General features: G+C 46.2%; 1 long non-coding RNA gene across 1 annotated transcript in view; it reads right to left on the reverse strand.

Moving 5' to 3' along the window:
* Positions 1-4,069: 4,069 nt before the first annotated feature.
* Positions 4,070-27,661, reverse strand: part of LOC106886757 — a 35,903-nt gene continuing 12,311 nt past the window's right edge. Inside the window, exons 4-5 of the long non-coding RNA XR_001411731.1 lie at positions 25,927-26,042; positions 4,070-4,129 (exon numbers count right to left, since the gene is read on the reverse strand). This is a non-coding gene — a long non-coding RNA (uncharacterized LOC106886757). The remainder of the gene's footprint in view (positions 4,130-25,926; positions 26,043-27,661) is intronic.

The raw sequence follows: 27,661 nt of genomic DNA on the forward strand, positions 1-27,661 counted from the left end.
AGGACACTGCCCTCGCCATATCTGTGGGTTGCGAGGAGGCCCACGAGAACTTCACAAGGAGCTACAGCTCTCGCAGGGAAAATTCACACTGCGAGGAATCTGCCCCCAGTGGTCTCAGGATCATTCCACAAACTGGCTCAGCTTCCTTACACAGAAATCTGGGGATCTGGGGTGCCCAAGAGAGCAATTCTCACAATACCAGGCTCAAGTCTCAGCTCCCCAGTTTGCTGCCACGCGTAAAACGCAATGACCATGGCAAAGCCCTGAGAGCAGATCCCACCATCCAGTGGGACCAGGGGGAAAAAGACTGAGGAAAGAGAGGAGAAGACCGTGTCATGGAATCATAGAATCATAGAGTTGTCCAGGCCGGAAGGGACCTCCAAAGGCCATCTAGTCCGACCCCCCCGCAGTCAGCAGGGACACCCCCAACTAGACCAGGTTGCTCAGGGCCTTATCGAGCCACTCCTTGAATATCTCCAGGGATGGGGCCTCAACCACCTCCCTGGGCAACCTGTTCCAGTGCTCCACCACCCTCACAGTGAAGAACCCTCTCCTCATCTCCAGTCTAAATCTGTTCCCCTCCAGCTTGAAGCCATTGCCCCTCGTCCTGTCACTACAGGCCTTTCTAAACAGGCTCTCCCCAGCCTTCCTGTAGGCTCCCTTCAGGTACTGGAAGGCTGCTATTAGGTCTCCCCGGAGCCTCCTCTTCTCCAGGCTGAACAACCCCAGCTCCCTCAGCCTGTCCTCGGAGCAGAGGTGCTCCATCCCCCTGATCATCTTTGTGGCCCTCCTCTGGACCCTCTCCATCAGGTCTATATCCTTCTTATATTGAGGGCTCCAGACCTGCACACAATACTCCAGGTGAGGTCTCACCAGAGCAGAGTAAAGTGGCAGAATCCCCTCTCTGGACCTGCTGGCAACGCATCTTTTGATGCAGCCCAGGATGGGATTGGCCTTCTGGGCTGCAAGTGCCCACTGCCTGCTCATGTCCAGCTTCTCCTCCACCAGCACCCCCAAGTCCCTTTCCTCAGGGCTGTCGCCCATCTAGGCTCTCCAAACCTTAGAGGTCAGTGCCCCAACCAGCTGGCTGTCCTCTGCTTTCCAGTGTCACTGCACTTCCTGCTCAAGTTGTGGAAAAACGATGGAAAGATTCAGCCAGCTGAAAGATGGAGCTCAGCTCCCTGACGTGCTGCCTGCGGCGCTCACCTGGCAAAGGGCAAACCTGGGCTGCCAGCCCTGCTTCAAGGAACTACGTTCTACTTTCTGCGTTGAATAGCCAGCAATTAAAACGCACAAACAGTCCTCAAAGCCATAATCTCAATGTAAATAGTCCCCGAAATAAAACGTTGCGCTAGTCAAATCATCAGCACGATCGCTGGAGGCGGGAGGAAGGTGAATACCTGCCTTAAGACCTTGCTTCTGTCAATACTTAGTTATTCATGCGAAGTGGAACAGCCCTAACGTAGGCTGGAGCTCAGCACACAGCCCTGCGAGCTGGACCTGGTTCAAATTTCCTAAAGGCAGGGGAGGTAACTGAGCCGGGGTGTCCCACATCCGAGGTGACCGCACTAACTCCTGCGACGCTTCGTGGAAAGAAGATGCTGCCACGACTGCTGCCGCTGCCTGCCACCTCCCTTCATCTTGCCAAACCCAGCAGTTTGCTTTGAGAAAGCTCAAGGCAAACCTATTTCATTAAATGTGAGGAAAAAATGGTGTGGGGATAAAAGATTCCCTTTTTTGGGGCGGGTGGGAAATGCAGACTTTTCTCCCCTAACGTCCTGATTCTGCCACTGATCTCCCTCACTCTCTCCCCCCCTAAAAATAGCCACACAACCCAGGAACAGATGAATCCCACCGAAGTCAAGGGTAGTGGTAAGACTTCTGAAAACTTGGTGCACTTCTAATTTGGGCGCCAACGAACTCAGCAGATTAACAGGTGTCAACATGTTCACTCACAGGGCTTAATAAAAGCAAAAGGCATTTGGGCCCCGAATTGGAGAGCAGCAGAACAAAGCTGGTGTGCTCAGCATAGAGCAGGAGCACACGTTGTTCATCACCTCATGCCATCTACACCCATACGTGTTCTTCCCTACATTCCACGGCAGGGATGTGTGCATTCAATATTTAATCTGCACTAGCACTTGGGGACATCAATTAGACATGTGTTATATCTTTTAGAACATACGTAAGTAGAGAAGCAGAGAGAGATGAATCTCAATGCGTATTTCAAATCTCCAAAGGTGAAGCTCTTTACAGATGGACTGACATAAAAAAGACATTGAGGTGCTGGAGCGGGTCCAGAGAAGGGCGACAAAGATGGTGAGGGGTCTGGAGAATAAGTCTTATGAGGAGAGGCTGAGGGAGCTGGGGTTATTCAGCCTGGAGAAGAGGAGGCTGAGGGGAGACCTTATTGCTCTCTCCAACTCCCTGAAAGGAGGGTGTAGAGAGATGGGGGTCGGTCTCTTTTCTCAAGTCACAGGCGACAGGACGAGAGGAAATGGCCTCAAGTTGCGCCAGGGGAGGTTCAGGCTGGATATTAGGAAAAAAATTTTCACTGAAAGGGTTCTCAGCCATTGGAATGGGCTGCCCAGGGAGGGGGTTGAGGCCCCATCCCTGGAGGTGTTCAAAAGCCGGGTTGATGTAGTGCTGGGAGGTCTGGTTTAGTGATGATGCTCCTTGTTTGTTGTGTGGGTGTCTATTTTTGTCAGTGAGGTTGACGGTTGGACAAGATGATCTTTAAGGTCCCTTCCAACCTAGAAGATTCTGTGATTCTGTGATTCTGTGACTGGGTCAATTCACCTCTATGCACAGGGCTCCTCTAAGTCTCAAGCACTAGCTGGTACGTGGTGTCCTGCTATTTCTTCATGGTGGGAATTTTACCTGCTGTGTATGATACCTCTTAATTCCCCAGCATTAATTTTTGCCCCCAGGCGAGATTCTCACAAGTGCCATAAAGTACGCAGTTACCTCATTCCTACTGTCTAATCAGAATTTCAAGAGAATGAGGTAACCAATCTCACCACCAATAAATTTATTATCATTGCTCAACCCAATTTCCCTCCTTTCTTTTCATTTATTCCATTAAACCTATTAATACCCAGGCTCTTGTATTAATGCTATGCATTTATGGCACTTTGAGTAACGATTCCCACAGCGAGAGGCAGCTCTGAGCTCCACCATGAATTCCCAAACTCCTGCTGGAAGGACACTAACTCGGGATGAGGTGTCTGCAGCCAGTTCCCAGCTCAGGAAAGAAGGACCCTGTACAACTCCAAGCAGAGCAGAGGCTCCTGGTAACTTCTGCAGAGCTACATACGGCACCTTGGTGGCACAGCTCAGAGAGGCTGGAAGTCCCCCAGGTGTGTTTTTTTCCACCCCTTCTTTCTAAGCTTGGGCAACTGGGCTGAGACACCTTAAGAAGCCTGAGCAATTCTGCCAGCCCCTTGAAAAAAAAAAAAAATATCAAGCTTTTTATTGATTTTTGGCATTTCTGAGCATGTCGGAAAGCCTCGGGACTGCGTATTACCAGTCACTTTTGACACTCAGGCTGTGGTGTTGCTTGGGGCTGGCAAAATACGGATAAACATTATCCCAAGACATACTTTCTGATAACAAGTTGAAGGTTCCTTTGGCTTTCTTTCATCCTGTTACTATAAATTCTTGCCCAAATTTCTCAGGAGGGCAGAACTCAAATCCATTTAGATGTACCCATGAAGTAATAAATATAATAATAATTAATAGGTTACTTAGATAAAGGCTTTCCATCTTAGGACAGAGGAAAGTATTAGTTAATTAATCATCAAGCTGGCATTAACTTATCTTTTGGCACCTACAATAAAATGTAAATCTAAAAGGAGCAATAGGAGGGGGAACAAAGAGCTAAGAAGCCAACAATAGTTTTGGAAATGGATGACAAAATCCAAATGTTCTGCCTCACTGCTGCTAAATTAAGCGCAGTGTTATCAGTGCAAAGATTAAAAAAAGAGAGATTTTCCTCTGAACCTGAAGTCACACTTCTTAGCCGCACAGGACATGCCAGCAGTAGTGAAGACAAGAGAATTCACTCACCCTGAAAATGAGTGGAAATAAAAAAGGATCTGTTCAGTTCTTGATTTCCCCAAACACAGTTCTATAGAGTAGAAAAAAAGAAAGAAGGACATTAGTTTATTGTACACAGCAGAGGAAGAAGAGAACCCCCACGCTCCTTCCCTTCCTCGGCACCGTCCAACCCAAGGCTCTGCCTTCAGCCCTTTCCCTGCAGGGCACGAGGCAGGGGATTACAGCCAACCTGCCCTCTTTTTATACTGCTAAGTGAAAAGGGCTCTAGTGAGATCCTGGCTTTAGTTGAATATTGTCCTGGGAATTATTTTGGTGCAAAAAGGATGAGAAAAATTGTTTTCCCACCTTCCATCAGAGGCTCTCAAGCTGCCAAACAGAGATGAAAGATCCTCACGTGGAATTGACTTTTCTCCAATTGATCTGGTTTAGCTTCCTTTTGAGTAAAAGCCACTCTTTCAGAGAGAGGTCAGTTCCAGAAACACACAAGTAACATTCACTGTGTGCATCAAGTTGAGTGTTAAGGGACACAGGGTTCTCCCCTGACTCCTCTACCTACAGCCAAACCGCACCTTCTCTGCCTGCAGGAAACACAACTGCTGCAATGCTTTAAACTGTAGTCTTGACCACTGACCTATTCTTGGTAAAATCACTTAATCAACCTGTATCGCCATCTATTTCTTAGATAAACACGATGATATATTCCCCTCAGAAGAAAAAAAATGTTGAAAACAATTGCAAAATACCGCTAAAAAGAAAAATATTCCATCTGCCGCTTTTACCCCAAATCTAGATGAGAACCACCAAGGGAAATGATTATACATATTTCTTCCAAAACTGCAACTAATAAACGTTCAGTTCAGTTTCAGTTTCATGTCAAACGTTTTGCAACCACCCTTGGGTCTTTATTTGATCAAAGTAACCGTGCTCCTTCCCGCCGAGGCACAGGGAAATCACTGCCGGGCAAAGGAGACAGTAGGATGGATGCTCCTCCAGAAAGCCATTTTATTACCAAATGATCTGGGAATAAGGAAAGGCAGAAAGACAGCCTTAAACTATCTTTACTCCTGACTTTAATTCAACATATCCTAAATGACATTTGCCTGCAATGACCTCCCAGGAGTCCCTCTACCATCTAAGAGTCTCTAGAGTCTATAAACCCAGTGTTGCCAGAAGGCATGAAGGCACCTGAGACAGCCCCCGTGACACCTGGGGAAATCATGATGTTCCACAAAGCCAGGTTCAATAAGCAAAAATCAAGGTATTTCTAACCAGCAGGGCTACTTAGGCACAGCACAGAGCCCACAGCTTCTCAGAGAGACCCTACAAGCTCATCCGGATGGAAACTTATTCCTTCCATAGATCCATACGCTACCCCTAATATTCTCTTTCCTTCCGTTTCCCTTTTGCCACCAAAATGATATGAAATCTGGCAATTGGGCGTGTTCTGACTGAATGCACGAAACCCACCAAGACCTGGCCTTAGAGGCATCAAAGCCCATTGAGAGGCTGCGTTGTTTCCCCCAACTTGTCCAGCCACAGAGACTCACAAACCCACAGCAAGGAGAGGTTAAATGTTTCTGGATCTCCAAAAGAAGAGAGGATGCAGTTTTAGGTGTCAGGGTTGGTTGGTTTTTTTTCACTGAATCTTGCATTCATTAATTTCATTTCAAGAATGAAGTCAGATTTTCTTTTTTTTTTCTTTTTTTTTTTTTTTAATGTGGCTGGTTATTTGACGAGTGAAGCATTAGATTTGTGAGTTGTTCTGCAAGCCAAAACATGCTCCCTTTCATTCATAACACTGAGCTGCGCTGCGTTAAACAGCCGATTATCATGAATGAAGTGGGTGTAACTTCCTTGAAATCCTCCAAAGACCTGTCAAAGCAGAGCTACTGCAGCTCAGTTTTCTCCTTGAAGCGTACAGATCATTGGTTTAATTGTTCCACGCTGATCTTGAAATATGCTTTCTGGGTTCAAAGCATTAGGCGGTATCATTTTTTGAGGAGGAAAGGGGAAGGGTGGAGAAACGGTGCCTCGGGATAAGAGAGAAAAGTGGGTCTACGTCTCAACCATCAAATTTAGATTTTCTTCTGGAATCTAAATTGAGCTTCATCCATTTAAAAGTGTGTCAGACAAAACCTTACAAATCAAAGCCCTGGCCTGTTTTGCATGGATAATCAAGAGCCTCTGGCTCTTTTTGTAAGAGGAAACATTTAACCCTAAAGAGAAGAGGATTGATCTTGATGGTTAAAGAGCTGGCCAGTGACTTAGAAAATTTCAATGTGACTCCAGGTCTGCCGTTCTCCATCCCATTCCAAACCTTTTGGTGGTACCACTTTTCCAAAGGAACATGCTGATATTTGTAAATTCTGCAAAGTCTTTCAGCTTAGAGACTGAAAGTCTGCACACACGCTAATAAATAAATATATTACAATCTGTCTATGAACCTGTTTAATATAAAGATCCTTCCAAATATGGCCATTATCCTTAAGAAAAAGACCTGCAGCCTCTCAGCTGTTCATCTTATCACACTTTAGGGCACCAATGGGTGGATCTTGGCCAGGAATAATGGTAGTGCCATCGACTTGGGTGGACCCAGTAGGCATCTGATCCACCTCTGATGTCCCGCCTAACATTTTGAAAGCCTGGCAAGCTAGACACAAATACAGGAAACTCAGAAAAGAAAAAAGAAAACATGAGTACTAACACACTTACAAGGGTCTCAGGAAAGTGGCACCAGTGAAAACCATTGCAATTTTTGCATTTCAGCCCAGATTTCCTGCTAAATTTCATTATCTCACCCACAACCAAAACAACAACAAATCTCGCTGTTAGTTTCACAACAAGAGTCTTTACACATCTCTTAACAGCTACAACACTAACAAAGGCTGGCGCTTATGGAAAAAAAAATATATATATATTTGTCCAGCATTTTGGAAATCTCCAAACTAGTAACACATTGCAGCCAGCTCCAGAGAGAGCCCTGCTTCCCACCTGTTCCCCATTCCTTTATCAGCCCCCCACAATGAGGTGATACCCCCCTGGGAGCATCCCCATTTTTACTGGAGACTCCTGAAATGCCATCCCCTCTCCGTAAGACTCCAGCGCAGAGCGCCGAAGGTGCCCACAGCAGGGCAGGTCCTCTACCAGCTCCATCTTGTAAAAATCCACATCTCTTCCTTGCTTATCAGCAAACAGAAATCACAAGACCGTGTCCCGAGGGATTATTCTGCTCCCATTAAAGGGAGCGAGAATTTTGACACGGGTTTAAAAAGCGGCAGGAGCTGGCTGACACAGAAGCAGGTCTGACAGGTTGCATTTTCATTCTCATTACTATTACAGGCATGAGGATTTCATTTCTATTTATCTTTAGCTGGCATTCGGTCCTGGATTTAAACTGCATCTGTGGCTGCATTGCTGTGAAATGTATCACTACTTATGACTCACTGCAAAGGACACATTTGTAAACTGACCCACCATTGACAAAATCCTCTCTTTCTTCATTTGTAGGAGGCGAGATGAGGCATAGGTTCCTTGTCTGATTCATTTCCTGAGGAAATTTTTACTCTATGCATCTTTTTCAGTCCTTATTCAGTCAGCGAGTAGTGAAGTGATTAATACAAAATCCATGCTTGACACAGAGTGGAAGGAGGATTCAAATTCTTTTAAAATCAGCGCTTAATTAATTGCTTAGAAAAACAACCCGTTGCCAAAAATGTGTGGGGTTGTTTTTTGGCTTTTTTTTTTCTTTTCTTTTCTTTCCCCCTCTCTTTTTTTTTTCTTTTTTTTTTTTTTTTTTTTTTTTCCAGTTGAGAAAGCTTTTTCAGTCGAGAAACTAATTACAGGCATCGGCACACAGCGAAATGCACGAAGGACAAATCTGGCACCTTTTGAAAATCAGCCCCTCGGAAGGAAGAATTAGCAACCTGGCCAGAGCTCCAGGCAACCCCAGCTCTCCTGCGTCTGGCGCTCGAGCTAATTCACTTACAGCCAGCTCTGGTCCTTTCTCACACCACTGCAGAAACCCTGGGAGAGCTGGATATCTCACACCTCTGACAAACACAGACAATGCTCAGAAAATTAAAACTGCCAGAAACAAAAGATAACACAAAGAGAGAGAGCCCCGAGGAAACTGCAGTAAGTTTCTTTGACAATTTTTTTATCTACCTGATTATTCGTATCAAGACAGTACTAACCAAGTCCAGATCGGGATGGGGTTGTGAACAATCCCCGGGGTTTGGAAGGCTGTTCAGAACTTGGCACTCGGGATCAGGCTCATTTCTCCATCCTATCGGGGTGGACAGTGGGAGCCTACGGGATTAGGGAGAAAAATGAGCGTGTCCTTTCCCTTCATTTCTTCTCCCTCTCTCCCTCTCCACATTCTTCTCCTCTTGTCTTTCTCACCGCAAGCACTGAATGATGGGATTTTTGACATCAGAGGAAAGTCATCCTTTCTCCACTCCCCCAGCTCCTGCCTGCTTCCTCCTTATACACGTCCGCTCGTTTACATGCTATATCCCCACTCAAACAACGGGATCAGCTGATCCAACCACAGCTTGGGCTAACTAAGCATCCTAAATCCTGCCCAAAGTAGACCAGACTGACTGGTTCATTCACCCCGGCAGCCTGCTACCAACCAGCCTTTAAAGCCCATTTTGTAACTGCGACATAGCTGGCACCGACTATAGCAAAGTCATTGTTTAGTCAAGGTAAAGTGACCTCTATTTACTTAGACAACTCAGCTGCCTACAGGGAATAACTGGATTTGAGATAAGTGAAAATTTGCTGGGAAAGTTTCACTTTGGCTGGGCTGACGCTCACTACAATAAGCCAAATGTTTGGTCAGTTCATGCCCTTTCTCCTGCAGTTTCTTCAGCCCTTTGATTTATTATCTGCGACGAGACAGCAAATGACCCCATCCAATTTCAGCGAGCCCGTGGTGAGCCAAAGACAGAGGAGAGACTTGTTCAACTGAGTATATTTTCTGATCTCCAATAAATACCCCCTTGATTATCATAAGCTGCCAGGCACCTGCCATAAGTTGTTTATTCATGTATTAAAGAATAGCACGAACTGAATCCGCTCTTTTTCTGCGGGCAGCTTCTCGTTCTCCTCCTCAAATAACACCAGGCATCAGTGCAGGAGCTCAAAGTGAATTCCAGCTGCAGGTTAGGTGAGCAGGACCCCACGCAGGGTCAGGAGAAGGGCTGGTGGGACCCGAGCACCACCCCAGGAACCGCGTCTGCAGTGACTCAGGCGTGAGTCTGAGTCACGGCGCTTCTCCCGCTTCCTCCTTTCTCCGGGGGGCGGAGGTAGGAATTTCCTGCTGGCCCAGTCCTTGTAAATCACAACGTCCTGTTGCAGCAAGGACTGCTGGCAGGGTCAGGGAGTGGGAGAACTGGAGCCGCTGCCCAGTCCACCTGCTCTGGAGAAGGGGAGACGGGGAGCACTGCCCCACTCAGGCCCCTACACTGGGAAGATGGCAGAGAGATACCACATCAGCACCCTGATGGCAGAGAGATACCACATCAGCACCCTGGCCCCCTTGCTTCCCATCATAGTTCAATTTGCCAAACAGTCCTGACACCTTCAGACACCCAACAAGGTGACTGAAACCGCACACTGTCCATCCAGCCACCCAAGAACCCAACTGTCCTCTTACAAACACATTAATGACCCTGCCTTTCTTCAAGACTGAGAGGAGAACCAAGTCCTAACTGTCTGCATGGCATCCCCTATACCTATATATGATGATGAAAACCAAGACACTTGGTGGTGGTTCTGGGACAAATCCAACCATTAAACGCCACCCTGTGAAAGTCTTCCCAGCTGTCCTTCAAAAAAGTTCAAGTTAATTACAGTTGCAGCCGGAGGGGTTTCTCCATCACAAAAGAACTCAAGACCATGGATGAGCCGTGCCGTGCTAACCCTGAGAACAGCCAATGTGTAACTGGGAGAAAATGGGCCGTGTGTGATTAAGAAGGAAAGGAAATGTATTAGCCTTGTGAAGATCCCTGTCCAAAGCAGATCTAACCCATTCGCTGGTGAAAATGAGTGTTTGGAGTAAAAAAAATTGAAGGGTGGAAAGGAGAAGAGGGATGCTGGCAGAGATGGCACTGAGCAGAAGTCCTCGTCATGCTCCAGGGGTGGTGAGACAGGACCAAGTTTAGCTTGCACCAAATATACCTGCAGGAGGGGAAACGAGCCCAGTACACCTTGGGAGCCATTCCTTCAGGCATTCCACACAGAGAAATGGACTGATAGACTCCTATTTACTGATTTACTCCACGGGCTCACCTGATACACAGCCATGCTGTACCGTGCTTAATCACTTCACCTGGAGTAACCGGTAAGTACCACACAGTGACACATAATATTACACAGTAACAGTATAGGATTATGTCCCTTCCACGATGCTGGTATAGTCCTATGACTTGCCACCAAGCGTGGACACAGAGGGTGGGACTTTTTAACCTCTCCATATTTTCAATCGTGCACCTTTACACTGGTTTAATTTCACCCCTTCCAGGGCTCCCTTTGCCTTTGCTCGTGCAGGGGAAAACAGCACCGTGCTCAGCCCACGGAGACACAAAGGCAAACGCACACAGGGAGATCACCACGTCGGACCAGGACTGGTAAAAGCATTTTATGACACTGATACTGGAGAGGTGGGGTTGTGGACAATCAAATCTGAACGGGTTTTGGTACGTTCTTTAAAAAGTATGGGTTTTGAGAGAGATCAAATGGTTCCAATCCGACTTTCACATCTTACCTGGAAGATGATGGCTCTTGGAGCATCTTTTCAAGCGTATCATATCTGTCCATGAAAGAGTTCTACAATAAAATCCCTGAGAGCTCTTGTGTCTACAGACAGAGGTATAACCAAACACAATGACAAGGAAACTAAAGCTAAGTAGATTTTGACCAAAAATAAGACACTCATTTTTAACAGCCAAAGGCAATTAACCCCTGGAAGTGCTTCTGAAGGACAGTGGGTGTTTTTCCATCACTCACTGTTTTAAAATCAAGGATGGGTATTTTTTAATCTAGACAGATGCAATTCAGAGGGGGAAGTCTTGCGGGCAGCACCAGAGAGAAGGTCAGGGCAGACTGTGCCGCGGATCCCGGCTGCCTCCCGAACCCACCCGGCCGTTCACCCCCCGACTCCCCAGCACCGCTCCCCCAGCACACAGCCCTGTTGTTCACAGGCAGGCTGTTTCCCCACGGATGACCAGACCTGACCCTGCTTAGATTACAAAAGCTGAAGGGTTCAGAAGTGAGGAAAACAGGAAATCCAAACAGTGAAAATCTCAGCAATAACGTTTCCTAACACAGACCTTCAGATCTCACTCTCAGCCAGCAGCTGTCTTCGTGACGTCCAAAAAGGACCATGTTTAGTGTGGTGAAGACTGCCTTGCTGCCATTTCTTTTTACCCTGTTTATTTTTCTATACTGTGACATTTTCCTCCTTGTTAAAATCTTGGCCATAAATGAGGGCGCTAATCCAGACCTAAGAAAACATACACAAGAGCACGTCCTCCATATGCTTCAATTACGGGGGCTCATAGGATGCAATTCTCCCTACGGAAAACCAAACCAATACCTGTGTGCTGTTTCAATTCCCCTTTGGGCCACAAAATGGGATGGAAAGCTGCAGAGCCTTTTTATGTCAAGAGAACTGAAATGAGATGACCTGTAGCTTCATTTATTGCACCACAAAGTCTGGGCCTGCAAAGCCAACTCAAAATATTATCCGTTGGGGAAGCGGGAGCAAAAGCTGAAGAGTGAGGAAAGCTTAATTTTAAAGAAAAATATCATGTTTGTTTGCTTTCCTGTTGCTGCATTTTAAAACTTGCGCAAATTTCCTGACCTAATATCATATACATGCAAATCACAAGTATGGCTGTGCTACTCATGTGAGCTCTCTGGGCCAAATCTGTGGGTGGCATAAATTGGTGCAGCTCCTGTGCCATTGGGCCGTGAGTGAAGACTTTGCCCTAGGTCTCTACAGAGAACGTTACGGGAACTTCAGGAGGATGAAGAGGCATTTTAAGGTGTGGTTGGTTTGCGTTCAAATTTTAAATTTCGTCCTCTTTCCTAGGTTGAAATTTGACTTTTCTCCCCGGCGGCCCAGGCAGGGCAGGTTTTTGCCATTGCACTGCCATCTAGTGATGCGAGGCCGCAAGGCAAAACAGCTGGGAAAAGATGGCTGACCACCAGCAAGGGCCTGGGTCAAGTTCTGAAAGGAGGCTCCAGAACGACATTCCACTCGATTAAACAGCAAGAATTGCAAAAGGCACCCCCAGTGGTGGCCCTCAACCATTTATGGGAAAGATAAGTGTTATGCTACGTACGACAACGAACAGCTTACATAGAAGGGGTTGCCTGGAAGCTCATCCATTATCCACCTGTTGTCCATGGTAGGGGACATTCAGGACACGCAGTTGGCAACCTCAAGTCTCAAAGTCCAGCTGCTCACCTGATACAAGCTCCTATTGCTCTACTGATTTGGAGCTGCCAAGCCTACCTTCAAGGCCTCAAGACTGACTCTCCTGCAAGTGCCTGAAAGCCTTTGGCCGTGTTTCTTCCAGCTTTACTGGACACGTTCCTCAGTATAACTCCCTCTTGCCTTCAGCTCAGTTGTATCGGAGCATCTGGGCCAAATTTATTCTCTTTGTAATTCATTTCAGTGGTTTCCACCATGGACCACTTTGATGGTCTCTACCCACAGCCATTACTACGGTCAATGTAAATCCAAAAAGGATTTACTAAGCAAGCACGTAGTATTCCTTCCAGAAAATCCTCCTTATAATCCTCACGCCCAAGAGCTGGACAGCACAGTTAAGGCTTAACGTATGAACCTGAAATGAACTGACCTTGATGAGTTAAAATCCCAGTCCTAACGTTTTACTCATGGGGAGGATATTTGTCCTCAGCGGTATGTGTGTCAGAGGGCGTGAAAAGTGAGAGTGTCTTGAGGTTACCAATTGTTCATACTCATAGTGGATGAATCATATGATAACGCCACAGCAACATCCTGTATAATTGTCGGGAGCCTCTATTTCTGGCAGTGTGTCCCTAGTCTGTCTCATGAGTAAACCTTATTTGTGCTTTACTATATAAAACCAAAACCAAACAGAATTATACAACAGGACACTAGGCTGCAGGCACCAGCCAAAATCACAAGTGCCTAATTGAGCCTTCAGTTACCCACTTCAATGATGAATTGTGTGATGAAGTTAATAGGGCTGAGATGGATATCTCTGTTCTTCATCTGATTAGTACATAAGCAACTCTCCACATGCAAGTAACAATATTTGTGTTTCCTTAGCCACGATGGAACTCAGCGGGACTATCACATACGTAAAGATCTGGGACGTCGCTCGTGAGGCAGTGGGTGCTGAGGGAACACGCATTGTATTGCAGGTCAGAAGATTTATGTTTTCCTCCTGGATGACTACAAGCGAGTCGCTCCCCCCTTTCCTCCCTCCCTTTCCTCTCTTCAGCCCTACAGGCTGCAGGCTTCTCTGCTGCTGGAGCTACACCAAGAGGACACCCAACTCGCTTCCCCAACCTAAACCCAGATGTACCCACAGAAAGCAAAGCAATGCCAGGGCATCACAGCAAGCCACAGATTTAGAGCAAACTGCCCAGGATGCAATAAAAACACCGAGTACCTGTACCACATCTGGCACCCACAGGCACCAATCCAGCTTGGATGCCTCGTGCTGGAGTTTCAAACGTGCATCGCTGTGCACCAGGGGCTACACAGACACACTCCAGCTCTTGTCTGCATTTGTAGGGCGATGGCAGGATCATGGAATGGTTTGGGTTGGAAGGGACCTTAAAAATCATCCAGTGCCACCCCCTGCCCTGGGCAGGGACACCTCCCACTAGAGCAGGTTGCTCAAAGCCCCATCCAGCCTGGCCTTGAACCCCTCCAGGGATGGGGCAGCCACAGCTTCTCTGGGCAACCTGGGCCAGTGTCTCACCACCCTCACAGCAAACAATTTCTTCCTGAAATCTCATCTAAATCTCCCCCCTTTCGGTTTATAACCATTACCCCTCATCCTATGGCTCCACTCCCTGATAAAGCATTTTGCCCTGTGGGTTGTCACTCTGGTTAGGAAGCATGAATGAAACACAACGCACTGGCAAATGTGGCCAAGATTTTAGCCACAGTCACAGAAGCTTCAAGGGAACTGTGGCTGGAACACAACCTTTTTGCACGGAATAAAACCAGGAAAAAACTTTAAATCCCGTGAAACTCTCCATTCAAAAACTTCAGGGCAAATGTTTTATTTCTCATTAGAAATAAGTTTTTGCTTTGACATTTTCTAGTTCTGCTATTATACTTTCATATATTAAAGAAAAATTCAATATTGACATAGAATCTTTTTAATCCATCCATTGTGAAGACATATTATATTTTTTAAAATAGGAAAAATCTTGATGAAATGCTAAATTCAGTTCAAATGTCTTTTTTTTCTGAAGGAGGGACAGGTAGAGGGAAAACTTCCTCCAGAGAATTTCAAAGTAAGGACCTGTTACAGAAAATAGCTAAATTTTAAATCCTTTGCAAGAATTATCTTCTGTTTAGCTCTAAAAATATCATACTTCTAAAATGCCACCCAAGTTCACTAAATGATTACTGCTAGTATTTTTTTCAATTTAATTTGAAATGCCTACGTTCGGTGTTTTAACCACTACTTGCAGCAGAAACTTACAGGATATTCACACTAATAAGAATGAGACTTTTAAAACAATCTAGAAGATTAGCCACACGTCTTCCATCAAAATTAGAGCACCCTTGACTGCTTTAAATTCTCATGAGATTAATTTTAAGGAAGTCTATTTAAAATGAACACAGAAGTGGGCCAATATTAGAGTGTGGGATCTGCAACCCTTTTCATTGCAGTGGAAGCAGATGGGAATTTCTTCACGTGCAGCACCCACAAGGCACCGCTCTGGATGCTGAAGAGACTTGAAATTATTTAATTTGGTGTTGGGAAAAAAAATAATAAATAAATCCCAAAGCAAAGCCAAGCAAACTCAAATCAAAACAAGCAAATGAGAACATCAGCAAGAGAAAGCGTGACTTTATGAAGTCACGTTTACTATATTGGCTTCAAATCTTTAGATTATTTACTGACATTTTGCTGCTTTTGAATCCCAAGCCTTAATGTGAACCTGGGTCTAACACAAACCCCAATTTGGTCACTGCCTCCCCCAGCCAAGGGTTTCAAGGTTTCAATAACCCCCTGGCTGCAGGACCGGTCGGCCTGAGCCTTCCTCGCTACAAAGCCAGAAAAAAAATCCCGTCAAATTCAAAAAAATATCTTCAACTGCTGCCTCCTCATTTCCTGGCTGCAGCCGAGATCGGAAATAGCTACATTTCCTGAGCAAGGCTGTTCTCCAGGGAACGCCAGCCCGTCTGCAGCGAGCAACAACCGCTGGATGCTGGGGCTGCACTGGGGCGTCGCGGAGGGTTTTCAATCCGGGCTGGAAAAGCAGCCACTGCAGCATCCCTGCTCAGGCAGGGACACCCAGGAAGAGAAGGGAGGGAAAGTGGGAGGAGACATAAGCAGCAAAACAAGACGGGAATATAAAAATGTGTTTAAGAAGGAAAAAATCAGAAAGAAAGAGCCTCCTTCCTCTATGCTCTGGGCAAGGGGTATCTGCTCGGTGCTGGTTACTTGGAAGGGGGTATTTTCCTGCAAAGCACAGTCAGGTTCAACAAGAAAGGCAATTTATTAAGACAACATGAAGGCTCGGTTTTAGCAGAGTGGGAAGAGATTTAATAGCCCAGAGGGAGGGAGCAGGGGGGAGAAGATGGATGAACACAGATTACTTCTGAGAAACTCTGCAAATAGGTGGAGCGATTCACAATCCAATAAACCCCACAGGGAAAGCCTTATCTTTCCTTCCCGCATTGGAAATCCATTCTTCCTTGGCTCTTTGTGGCCAGGCAAGTCTCTCATTATCCAGAGAGGTGTAAAGCCCCTAAAAGTCCATATACCTTTCAGGTAGTCATCTTAGATTGCTCTCGTCAATAAAGCAGCTAAACAGTATTTCAGAGGTTTTACCACATTCCCTTTGCAATGTCTATGGGAAGATCAGAGAGGCTGAGGGACAGCTTGAGTCACGTCCATCCTTCAGCTGTAACCATCTAAAAGTTGGGTTTCAATTCTCATTTCGGTGCTTTATACCACAACTGAAGAGATACAGGCACCTGTGGGGGCAAATCAACCAACCCTAAAGCAGAGGGAAATCACAGACACTACCCAAGTAGCAGCTTGGTGTAGACAGCTGGATTTTAGGGGACTGAACTTATTCGAGAAAAATCTCACTGAGAGAGGCAGTTTAAGGAAAAAATAAAATTTAAAAAAAAAATACATACAAGGTCCTAACTCCCACTGTAATTAAATAATAATCTCCAAAAATGGCCATCAGTGACCTAAGGCCACACAATGAGTTTGCAGCTGTGAACCACCAATTCCTGAGCTCCAGTCTACAAAGCAGCAGGCTCGGACCTGACCTCTCCGTCGTCCTCTGAAGAGGATGTGAGTTGATAAAACCACGCCGAGTTTAATTGTTGAAAATATCACCTCAACCTGACCAGTGCATTACTCAATCAATCTGCTGAGCCTTCACAATTCTTACCCACAAAACATCTTTGCTTTGGTAATTATCAATCACCCTTATGCAGAAAGGTTCCTCCAATTTTTTTAACTACTCAATCCTTTGAGAGACAGATGAATTTTAATGATTTAGATTATTAACCTAAAGGTTGATCCAGACTGGGAGGAACAGAATAATTTGTTTAATCATTATTATTATTTATAATTATTTAACATAGGGGAGAAAAATATCACCTTAAATGTCATCATGATGCTTTTTAATTGCCTCAGATGAAATTCAGAATAATCATTGCTCTGTAAATGTATACAGATCTAATTTTAAATACCCTAAGATGCTGGATATTTATCTGGAAAATGCAAAGAATGCATATTCATTACCGTACAGGGAGTTACAAAGACAGAAAAGAATTGATCAACCATTTATTGAAAATTAATCCTTTTCCCATTTCACAACTGGGCTGTAATTTGATGGGAGGCAGAAAAATAAGCTGAGCCAGATAATTTTTTGTATTCATTCAATCCAGGACTTTAGTATGTGTCCTTTATGAGGAGGTATGTTTTATGGATGCGTAAGAACATACTTTTGTGTGGCCGTAATTTGTAATACATACGCTGTGGAGTTATCTGTATGGTCACACTGAGGAACACCCAGAATTCCAGTATATGAGGAATATTGGTTCCCAGGCCCATGTGGGAAGTATCAATACACAGGAAACACATGAGACTCAACAGTTTCAAAGGCTTTTTGGTGGTGGTGGTTTAGTTTGGTTTGGGTTGTTGTTGGTTTTTTGGCATTGATGTAGCTACTTCAGGGAGATGAACATGATTGCAAAAAAGTAGGTTCTGGGAAGAAGGATAACTCTATGTAGGGGCAGCACCTCAAGGGAATGAATAGCATAAAAATGGGTATGGGATATGGGACTGCACGGAGAGGATCCAGACCCACGCTGGTACAAACACAACATAATTTAGCCATGATGCACCCAGCGTGAGTTACTATCAAATTTAAGTGAAATTGAAATAATTTCGGTCTTTTTTTCCACATTGGAAAGATGGCCTGTTGTAAAAATGCCTCAGAAAACAAACACAAAGAATTAAGCAATCGTCTTCTCATGTTTTAAGACGATGGCAAGCTTAGAGCATAAAGACCTTCATGCCAGTAATTCTGAGCCCAGCACTGAGCTTTGGGAGAGAACACAGATTATTTTGCATCAGGTCTGGATGTGGGACCATGAAACTGAACTAACTCAGAAATGCTGTAACCAGCTGAGCAAGGAACACGACGAATAGTTTGTACAGAGTTAGAGAAGAACAGACATTCCTAAATGGGGGTGATGCTGAAGTCTCGGTGCTATGGAGCTTGAGGCTACACCAGATAGACAGAGATCTTACTGCTTCAGAGAGACAACTTGATACCCTCAGCAACATTTTCAGTTAAAACCAAACTGCAGTACCATAGAAGACACGGTCAGTGTCTGATTCACTGGCCCTTTGAGCCACCTACAAAGCCACCCATGAAATCTGGCTCCAGCACAAGGTGGAACACCCCTCAGCCCTCGAGACCCGGCCTACAGCAGCACAGCTCACACCATCAAGCAGGGTCCATCAACCACTGCTCCAAGGACAGCCTGGTCACCAGGGACATCACTGGTATCTCCCAGCCCACCCTGTTCATTCCTGCAGGGAGCCAGAGTCTGGGACCAGTTCATAACCTCAGTTCTCCCACAGTGAGACAGTCTCCACTGTGGTACCTAACGCCACCCTGCCCACTGGCTCCAAGGATGCACTAGATGATGGCATCTCTGCACTTGAAGGAATAGCCTTCTTTCTGACAGGAAACCTTCTACAGAAGGTAACAATTAAAAAAATAATCAAATAAACAAAAACGGAAAGAAAGGGATACCAAGTTCCCCCATAAACTAGTGAAGGACCCGATAGTCCAGTGCCAGGTGAGAGGGTGATGGACTTCCCTACGGAAAAGCTCCTGGCTTTGCAGGAGTTGCAGGAGGTAACCAACATTTAGCCCTGGTCTGCCTTATTCCCGCTTCATTTTCCAAAGCCCTTTGTTTCCTGAGCCGAGGTAGATCAAGGCCTCCCCATTTCCCATCCCCTCCATGTCTCCATGCCCCTGCTGCTGCTATCGGAGCGGGGGCACAGGCACTCCAAGTGCCTCGGCTCGGGGAAACATTTGCATTTTCATTGGCACAGGTACAGCATTCAGAATTCTTTCAGGCCAGGCCAATTAAAACAAGCTGAAAACTGCTGAGTGAAGCAGTTTCAGCAAGGATCTGCTTACATTCCCCCTCTGAAAAAAGCAGGGGGCCCACTTTCTGTAACTCTCTCCCTCTCTGCACAGCGTGGGTTTTGCTTTTTTTCCCCGTTTTCTTTTTTTTCTCTTTTTTTTTTTCTTTTCTTTTTAAGGTGGAATAACTTGTGCCCTTTACACGGTGGCTCTAAGAGATGGATGGCAGAACTTGGGAATGTGCCTTCATTTTAAAACCAGAGCCCAGCCTGTAATACCAAATTGAGGCATGGGAAAAAAAGAAAAGAAAAAAGAAAAAAAAACCCACCAACCCCAAACCTGGTAACTCTCCACAGATTAACACACTTTACCTCCTTCACAAACCTTGCATGGTATTTTCTTAAAAAGGAATAGAGCCGCATAATTAGCAATCAGTTGAAGCCTAAGGCTTTTTCTACCACCACAGAGACTATTCAATGCCTACTGGCTCTCCTAACACACTCTTATTACTCTTGGGTTTCTTTTTGGACAGCCTCTTTCAAACCTCAGATGTGTTGTAAATGCATACTGACAGGTTAAAAGATAGCATTTTTATACCCCTGAGCAAAAAAAAAATAAATAAAAATCCCCTCCTACTAGCACTGCTTTATTTTATATCGATAATCCTCCAGTGCCAGAACAAGGCACGAGGTTCTAGGGACCATGAAGCAGCTCAGAGAGTCCCAGGGAAGGAAGGACACGCCAAGGGCCAGGTTTCAGTGGCCACTCTTCCGTACACCCCCCTGCCAGGACCCAATGTCAAATGATGACTACCAGGGAGAAAACACCTGCAAATGCCCGTGCATCATTCTGGGGGAAAATGGGCTAATCCAGCAGAACAAACCGCAGCACATGGATTTGCATTTGTTTTCATCTCTGGGAATGAGGCTGTGTCAGTCTTAGACTCGGGCTGAATTGATTTGAAACACGTATTGCATGTAAAATTCGGATCCATTCGGAGCCGATCTGGATTTCAAAGAACCCCAGGGCCCAGAAGAATCTGAATCAAAATTTCTTTCTGCCCACTTCCACTTAAAATGATGTCACCTTGATAAATGAGCAGTGGGTTTATACAGCAACCTCCACAATACAGTTTCCCTTCGATGCCTGTACACCCAGGAGCTGCTGCCGTGCAACTGGAGACTAAATCATAATGCAACATTGACAGATAATCTGCTCACCTAATCATCACAGCATTACTAATATGTTAATAAGAGAAGCACAGAAGAAACGGAACAGGTGACAGCTGGAGTAAACAGTGAAAGATTTGAGACAACAGAAATACCAGATTTCTTAGATCATCCCTGAGAGAAGACAATTCTCTTCTGTTCTTTTCTATTTGCTTTCAGAGCCCTGTTCTAGGAACAAGCTGGCCCAAGGGACTAGGAAACTAGGACATCGTGACTATTCTGGATCAAAATCCTTTTCTTTTTCAAAGGCTGCCGGGATGCCCTCTTCAGTGACCTCAAGCAGCTCAACTTGTCACCTGCTACACAGGTGACTACAGAGGCCATTTATTGATTTAATTAGGGCAGACAAAGAAAAGACATAATCAATCCCTGAAGCGCATGGAACATGCAATGAGCATCCTGTGATCCCAGCTCTGCCTGTTCAGAGAAGGTGGGATTGGTGACCTTTGAAAGTGTGAGCAGATCCCCAACTTTAAACAATAATAGATAACAGTCTCTGACATCCACATGGCAACTTTTATGTTGGCGTGTCCTGAAGTACTTGAAAAGACACACGGCCACACGCGTCTCCCTCCTGTCCTGCTTTCCAGCTCCACCTCCACAATGGCCTCTCTTCTCAAATAACCTGCAGGTTGAAACAACCCTCAGCCCTTTTATCCAAAAGCCGTAACATTTTTTTATCTTGTAGAAATCTTTCTTGCTTTCTTTCCCTCACCAAGGGGGGAACCTCATTCAGTCTCCATTTTGATTCAGCTCCCCACAGAAAAAGCAAACAATAATAACGAAATGTATATTAAAATATCCTCCACGCAGGGAGCTCCTCTCAAGGTATCAGCAAGGACTGGACTGAACATGGAATGTTCCATTTCTTCAATGGAAATCCAGGTACCACAGAAAAGAATATAAAGAAGATCTTGGCAACTGAGCTATCTTGGTGGGTCCAGGTTACCACCCACCTGGGACACTTGGCTTTCCAGTGACATTTGCAAAGGGCATCACCCAGGTTGGGGTTCCCCTGCTCATGCCCTCCGAGGCACCCTTTCTTCCTGGCCCACAGGGGAATAAAACCAAAAAAAAAGCCACAAAAAAAAAAAAAAAAAAAAAAAAAAAAAAAAAAAAAAAAAAAAAAAAAAAAAAAAAAAAAAAAAAAAAAGAAGAGGGGATGAGGAAACACTCACTTGGTCATGTCCTGAGCAATTCCCAAGATGCGAATGAGCTTAGGCTTCCTGCTGTCCCCTCAAATATGTTATTTTCCACTCCCACCTTTCTTCCTCCTACTTATCTCCCTCCCCCCTTGCCTTCTGAGGCTGACTGAGTCAACTCGTGCAGATTAGATGCCAAGCAATGCAGGCTCTGTACAAAGATTCAACTCCCACAGACAGACTTGAGAGATAAAAGCAGTCTAGTCAAACACTGTCCAGAGACAGCGCAGGGAGAGCCGAGCTCCCAGTGGCTCTGACTGGGTGATGTCTTGAACTGGTGAGATTCCAGCAACTGAACGACAAGAGCTCGAGGCAAAAGCGCTTCTTGCTGCCGCTGATGCTTCAACACAAATGAAATGGGTCAAATTTTCCAGAATAACCACTCCAAGGAGTAGTTATTTCTAAGATCAACCGATGGAAACCCTGGTTCAACCCTGGTTCAAGGAAACCTCTTCTGCTCAGAGATGCAATGGAACAGCCTCCTCTTTACACCACTTTCCTGGGACCCAGAGCTCCCAGGCAGGTAACAACAAACACTATGCCAGGCACAGCAACGCTCATACTCCCTTGATGTTGATACACTCATGTGCAAACACACCTTTATCCAGTGATAGACACACAAAACCACTTCCCCTCCCACTGAAGTGTAAGAATTTCTACCACGGAACACAAAGCCCATTTAATGATGCAGGAAAAAAGCCCAGAAAACTGCAGTTAGGGCTACTGCAGGCACCTGAACCCATGCAGAGAACCTGGGGCAGTTTGGAAGGTAATGTCCCACGAGAAACGTGGACAGAGCCTACCTCTGCAAAACCTGCTATAGGGACACACAGCGTGGGCAGGAAGACCTGCCGATCTCCAGTCGTGCCACTCAGTCCACCCTGGTGACAGCACTGTTTGCCCCTTGAATGATACGTGGGACATCGTGGCGTTTGTCAGGGTAAACAGTTCAGCAGCAAAGCGTCTGTCCCATCTGTGGACCTCCCAATGACCCTGAATGCAGAGGGACAGAAAAGCTCTCCACCTTCCCTTGGCCCATCTCTGGTGACGCGATAAGAAACGAAGTTGACACAGCAATATAAACATTATTACTGACAACGTTAAGATAGACAGTGGGTGCAGGTCAGGCCGTAGTACCCAGGGGATACTCTCTAACAGTAGCTGTCATATTTATCTCTGGCTTCTTCAGAGCCAGTTTTAGTAGCGGGAGACAGAGCACACAAAAGGACTATTCAGTGCAATCCCCCATCTGAAATAAAACAGATGCGTCGTGGAAGTTTGCAAACTCCCCAGCACAGAAGGTTGGCAGATCTCTGCTCCATAACTACAGCCCATCTTCTTGGCAGCATCGGGAGCTCCTCCATAGCCCCGGTGCCAGTGGTGCTGCTCATGCTGTTTAGACGAAGGACAGTCTGGAGGACAAAGCACTTAGCTTGGCACTTCACGGGGATGCAGAACTAAACCAAGGCTCAGAGGCCACCCGAGCTTTTAAACGCTTCCACAAATTTTGGCTGGTAAGGTAAGGTTTCTTTTGCTTTTTCCCTCTGTTCTGGCAGATTGCTGAGCAGAATGGGAAAGCTCATTGCAGCAAAAGCTATCACCAGGCTTGCTGGTAGTTTTGGACAAGATGATCTTTGAGATCCCTTCCAACCTAGAAGATTCTGTGATTCTGTAAAAAACCCAAGAGGTCAAGGTGCAAAGAACGCACGTAGAGGTCAGATTTCAGAGCCTACTCCATGGCATGAAGCAATTTTGAAGATCTAGTAAAAGAGAATACAGTAAATTGGGTACAAAATCAAGGATTGGTTTGAAAAAGGTCAGTTTTCTATCTGCAAAGCATAAGGGAAGATTCAAATGCTTTAATTGGGGGAAAAAAAAACCCCTATCCCAGTTTGACATGAATTTCGTACCCATTTTAAGAACGACCGATCTAAAAATGCTTTTGTTCACAGCTGGTATTTCAGGAATGAGCACAACCAAAGGCACCTGGTCTGGTTTTACGGACTGAAACGCTTTTGGAAAGGAATCAGATATGATTTGGACAAAAACAATGGAGGCCCAGGCACGGAGGCTGCCCTGGGAGGGCATACCAGCTGTCTGCTCACTTTCAACCCTCTAATCATATTTTTGGAGAGAAAGCAAGGGGACCTGTGAGGGGCTGCTGAGCTCTGTGCCCGGGGCCAGGCCCAGACGGTGGAGCCAGCGAGCACAAGGCCTCCCCACGCAGAGGCGGCTCCATCGCCTCCCACTGCAAATTCTGGCACCAGGACAACGGCAAACGAGACCGAGCTTCTGAAAGAGGGCTGGGAACCAGGCAGAGGGAGTGAAAACAGCAGCGTTGAGGAAAGATGAAATACTGGAAGTGGGGAGAACAGCGGGAGGGAGCTTGGCAGTGCCCAGAGAGGTGAAGCACCTGCTGGCGTCGGACGCGGAGGATGGCATCAATCAGCCCCGCGGCTCGCTGGCAGCCTGGCTCTGCTCAGGGACAACAGTTTTAGGGCCCCGCTCCAGCACTGATGGCTCCATCCCACAGACAGAGGCAGCACAGTGTCTGTGTTCATGTGCAGGATGGGGAGCAGAGGAATCCCGGCTCGCGGTAACGAGAGCAGTGCCGCAAAGCAAAATAAATCCTTGGAAAGAAACGTATAAAACTACCACCGTGCCCTCCTTCAACTCTTCAAATCCTCACCCCTGCTCGCAAACGACCCACGGCTGGCAGACTGCAAAGCCTCTGCTCTACAAATCATTTGTGAGGACCTGGTATCCTCCTTTTCAACCTACTTGGCCCACGTGTTGTCTCTCCGGACACCACATCCTGGCTTGCGTTCATCCCACCAAGGCGCAGGCAATTAATCCAGACCTTCTGTTAAGAGCATAGTCTTCTTGGGCTCTGCAGCAGATCAGCAGCCTCCCCAAAGGTGATCTCCCACCCCAAGAGCTTTGTGCAACTAACTCAGGTACTGAACACCACAAAGAAGGTGGACTGAATTGATCCAGGCCTGTGCACGTGTGGTTCTGATCTGTATATTGGGCCTCTTGTTGCTGCCACGAAGTAGTGAAATGCCAAACGTGGCTCATACCAATTCCACCTCTCACTAATGTGTTTTGTCAGCTCATCATAATCTTAAAAGAAACCTTGAAGTGCTGGGAGGCATCCTGGTTTCTAATTAGGCTCTAGTCAGATTTTGTGGCTTCATACGCCTATTTAGTCAAGTTAACCTGGCTCATGCTGCTGCTAGCTTCAAACATATGTACTTGAAATCAGTTTTTCCACTCAGAAAAAGATAACGTTCACAGCTTCCTCCCCTCAGATAAGCTTAAGAAGAAAAGAACATGAAGTAATGTCCCTGCCACCCGATATAGATGTGGTTCTGTATCCCATCTCCACAACAGCTCCCAAAGCAGGACACCCCATAGGGAGACCTGGCTTCTTTCTCCGCAGCACGTTTAAAAGCCTGCACAGCAGTGCCCTGGATCCATCCCCTTTCTGCTGTTCCCTCGGCTCTCCCTGTGATCAGCAGGACAGATGGACACTTTCAGAGCAACAGTCAATCTGCTTGATGTCTGAGTCGCCTTTTGCACCCATTTATTTCTCCCCAGTCACCCAAAGGAAGCACAGGGCTGTGACCCAGGTGGCCCAACCACACGCTTAACCTTAAACAGAACCAGTCTTCAACTACAGGAGTCTGCACAGACAGTACAAGAGATATACATAAACTATAAAACACTATGCACCTAAAAAGTTTTCAGACTCAAAGGAATATAAAGCATGAATGGTTTACACCAGCACCTGGTCTTCTCAGTAGCTGAATATGCATAAACCATGTGGAAGTTAACTAAAGGAACGATCAAAGCACCAGGAAGCCATCCTAAGAGTGAGTCCTGGTTAGGAGAACTGTAAGAACTTGAAACTTCTAAGCAGGAGAAGCAAATCCTGACCACCAGATTAGGGAATAACTTCTCCTGAAGCCACCAGGTGTAGAACTGGCCTGGTCTGAAACTCTTTCAAAGAAAGCAAATTGCATTCAATTTCTTAGGAACTGCCCCAGATCTTAGCTGCACATTACTGACATCCAAAGCTAGAAATCAAAGCACAGGATACTTCAAGGGGTGAATCAGAGAGCAAAAGAATTCATGGGTTTCTAAGCCATCACAAAAGATTTTGATAAGCTGTTGTTCATAACCACCTATTATTATTTGTATTTTCAGAGATGTCACAGTGTTCTCAGCACTTCGCAAGCAACAAGCCAGAACTCACAGACTTTTCCAAGCAAACTACCTCATGGGGTTAATGCAAAAACCCAACGTCCATCCAAAAGAGCAGAAAAATTCAAAGTTGACTCAGTCTGCCTCACTGCAGAAACTTATTTTCATCAACCATTTGCTTACTATAAAACACTTGATCTAGTACCATTTTTAAAATCATTTAAGCCTTTCTGACACAAGTGAGTTTCAACCGTGACATTTTTATCACCTTTAAATCCATATGCAGGGTCTGACTGAGTTTATCACAGATGCTACTCTCAGAACTCTGACTCCAGGGAAAAGGCACTGACCTGCTGTGGTGGTGACACGCGTAACGCACGGCGCTTGTGTTCCCTTCCAACACAACTTGAACCTCCCCTCGGTAATCCTTCCTTCGCGGTGGCATTCCCTTCTCATCCAGGAAGATCTGAAACAAACAGAATGAACATCCATCAGTTGGTGGGGTTTTTTTTCCTGCTAAGCATCCAAAAACATATCTTAGATAAACAAACAAAACAAAACACTTGGCCTGAACCGAATCCTGGATAAGAAATTTGTGGATCTGTCATATTAAACGCAGTGAAGTATATTTACCTCATATGTGTCCATTACTACGGTATCTGGACCCCAAACCATTTGGTGGGTTGGGTAATGACTTTTGGCATCTTTCAGGAGGTGGCCCAGCCTGCAATCAGGGCTTAGGGACAATCCAGTTGTGTCCGAGACCCAAAGACACTGAGCAGTGCAGAGGAGGATGCACTCAGGTTGGTTTTACCTCAGCAAGTCCAGCTATTGGGATCAGAGCGTCTCTGTGACCTGTGCCTAACTGAAGTCAGGACTAGCTTTGGGATCTCTTTCTCCCCATGGACACATCTCACTTACCTTTAGGGACCTGCCTGAGGTACCTCAGGTGAGGGCCACCCCCAAGGCGCTCATGCTAGAGAGGCACCTCTGGATTAGTTACGATGCCTCAGGGCGATTCAAGCCCAATGGTCTAAGCCAGGCAGTGCTTCAGACCCAGCTCTTCCTTTGTGCTCGGTTTTCCTGGCTGCAGGAAAAAAAAACCCTCTCAGTTTTCCTGCTGTTTGGCTCCCACCCAAAAACGCAGCACCTCGGGGAGCCTGCATCACAACCCAGGCTCTCCAAACAGCATTATCTGCAAAGCCGTAAGGACACATGCGTATCTTCACTTCTCACACGGCACATCTTTCCTTCCCATTGACTTTCCATCACTGCTCTGGCTTCCAGGAAACACAAGGGATTTGCTGCGGCATGTGGGACTTGAGGGCAAGATGTATTGCTAAAATCACAGAGGGTGAGAGGCTGCAGGGCTCTGAATGGGCTGCCTTGTCTTTGCGGTTTCCACTGAGCTCAAATTTTTGCCTAAAAGGGATTAATTAACATTGGACAACCCCACAGCGGTTCCTCATCAGCTCTGGAGCAGAGGAGCCCGTCACTATGGTGATACAACATGAAAGGGCTGGGTCCAGAACGTTATCCTGGCAGGGAGAGGCATGCACCAGGCCAGAAGCTGGGATGCTGGGTGAACTGGTTCTAACCCTGGTGGAGACACTCCAGGCTTAACCCGGTGTCACCGGGATCAGCCCCGGCCTCCAGCCTTTGAGGAGAGCTCCATCCCGTCGTGCAGATGGTTGGCCTTCTAATTTGGAGGGGCTGAATGACTTTTCAAACCTTTGATTCCTGACTGATGCATTCACTTTCAGGAGACACAAAAGTACAAAATCTCAGCATGGAGTGACTCCCGTGCTTTCTTTTTCTTTCCTTCCCACCCCCCCCCCCCCCCCCCCCCCCCCCCCCCCTTTCTTGGGGCTCCCTACACCCCTCCCTCCCCTCTCCCCCTCGGAAAACCGCGTTCCCCATATTCGGACCCGCCCTGAGAACCTAGGACCCCCCCCCGGAACCCCAGGACCCACCCAGAAACTTGGGGACCCTTCCCAATTCATGCAACATCCCTCCCCGAATTCCTAGGAACCCCCCCCTGCACCGCCTCCTTCCAAACATCACCCCCTGGATGCCCGGATCCCC

This window comes from Calidris pugnax, unplaced genomic scaffold (assembly GCF_001431845.1).
Source record: "Calidris pugnax isolate Ruff unplaced genomic scaffold, ASM143184v1 scaffold92, whole genome shotgun sequence".
NCBI classification, from domain to species: Eukaryota; Metazoa; Chordata; class Aves; order Charadriiformes; family Scolopacidae; genus Calidris; species Calidris pugnax.